At 31.4% G+C, this 2,048-nt stretch overlaps 1 protein-coding gene across 1 annotated transcript in view; it reads right to left on the reverse strand.

Moving 5' to 3' along the window:
• Positions 1 to 2,048, reverse strand: part of BRINP3 (bone morphogenetic protein/retinoic acid inducible neural-specific 3) — a 462,204-nt gene that overhangs the window by 184,857 nt on the left and 275,299 nt on the right. The window lies entirely within an intron of this gene.

The raw sequence follows: 2,048 nt of genomic DNA on the forward strand, positions 1-2,048 counted from the left end.
CAAGAGCAACACTGAAAACACACTTGATAACAAAGATATCTAAACATCCAGTCATTTTGAAATAGTTTTCAACTTTATTATCAAAGAGCTGGAAATTAAAACATAGAAACTACTATCCATTCACCAGAAAGTCTTATAAGCATAAGAAGCCAGACAATGCCAAGTGGTGACAATACAGTGGAGAAACTGGAATTCTTGTATGCTTCTGCTGGGAGTGTAAACTCGTACAATCACTTTAGAAAATTCCTTGAAAGTATCTACGTAATAGACATAGGCACATGATATGAGCTAGATACACAGTCAACAAAAATGTGAACATGTATGTACAAAAGGCACTTTCAAAGAGGTTCGTATCAATTATTCTTAGTAACTCCAAACAGAAACATATTACATTATTGTATTAGTCCATTTTCATACTGGTATAAAGATACTACCAGAGACTAGGTAATTTATAAAGGAAAGAAGTTTAATCGACTTGTAGTTCCACATGGCTGGGGAGGCCTTAGACACTTAAGATCATGGCCGAAGTCAGAAGGTGAAGGGGAGCAAGATATGTCTTACTTGGTGGCAGGCAAAAGACAGCGAGGAAGTGACACACTTTTAAAACCACCAGCTCTCCTGAGAACTTACTATCAGAAGAACAGTTTGGGGGCAACCACACTCATGATCCAATCACCTCCCGCCGGTCCCTCCCTCAACATGTGGGGATTACATTTTGAGATGAGATTTGGGTGAAGACACAGAGCCAAACCACATCAAGTGGCAAACAGTAATACAATGTGGAAGTAAATAGAAGATTTGAATACTGTACTACAGTAAGAATAAATTTTTATATACACTGTCCACAGAATACCGAACATGAGCAAATCTCACAAACATAATGTCGAAGGAACATTATATAAATGTTTCAATATTTTAACACTAGAAGTTTATTTTGCCTAATTTTGAACTTCCATTAATATATAGCTCAAAATTGGGTAAAATAAACTTTTAGTGTTAGAATACAGGATGGTGGTCACCCTTTGGATATAGGAATGATGGTAAGAGGGCGTTAGGAGTAATACTTATGATCTAGTAATGTCCTATTTTTTAGTCTAGGCCATGGTTGCTGAAATGTTTTCAAATTTGAACACTTTATGTACTTCGCTGTATAAATGTTATTTTATTGTACCCCTAACATTTGCTAACAGTAATTGGTTAATATTAATTTTCCTTGTGAATTATATCAAGGAAGGTACCACATCATCTATATCTATATCTACATATATATGGATATCTAGACATCTATCTACTTACCTATCTGTTTTAAGCAATCATCCATGCGTATGTACTAAAACGCAAGTTTGGATTTTCATACTTATATCCTTTCAAATGTATAATTATTCTAATATGGTTTGGCAAAAACAAAATGCTGAAATCTGATACTGTGAAAGATTATGAAAAACAAACTACTTCTTTCAATTACTAATATGAGTTTATTTTAAAATCCAATACAATCTATTTTTAATCATTTTAGTGTATGTCTCATATTTATTTTGTTTTATTTCAAGGCTACAATTGCCACTGTTCTACAATTGAAGATATACAGATGATAAATTAACTTTCAACCAGGAATTATAACAGGTTAATATCCATATTTCATTTTTATTTTGTAAGTACCTACTATTCCAAACAATATATTTACCTAGTATGAAAAAAAAAAGTTTTTTTCTTGTAAGTTCACCTCTAAATAGCAATAAAATGGATGAATAAATAAGCAGTTTATTTTAAATATTCAATTATTCTTACGATAATTTCTGTGCAGGTTTCCTTTGCCTATAGAAATACTTTTTAGAGTATTTGCAAATGAATCATTATACTTAATAACACAAAAGTTTGTTAAATATATATATTTATATAGTTTATATTCAAAACACAAATCTTAGTGAATACAGGGGTATCAGAAAAAGACCCCATAGGTTTACTTGCAAAAAATGTTTGAAGCAAAATTATTTTTGTTTTAAACAGTTTGTTTTAAACAGTTGTTTAAACAAAAGCAAAAACACTGT

This window comes from Mandrillus leucophaeus, unplaced genomic scaffold (assembly GCF_000951045.1).
Source record: "Mandrillus leucophaeus isolate KB7577 unplaced genomic scaffold, Mleu.le_1.0 Scaffold47, whole genome shotgun sequence".
Taxonomy (NCBI): domain Eukaryota; kingdom Metazoa; phylum Chordata; class Mammalia; order Primates; family Cercopithecidae; genus Mandrillus; species Mandrillus leucophaeus.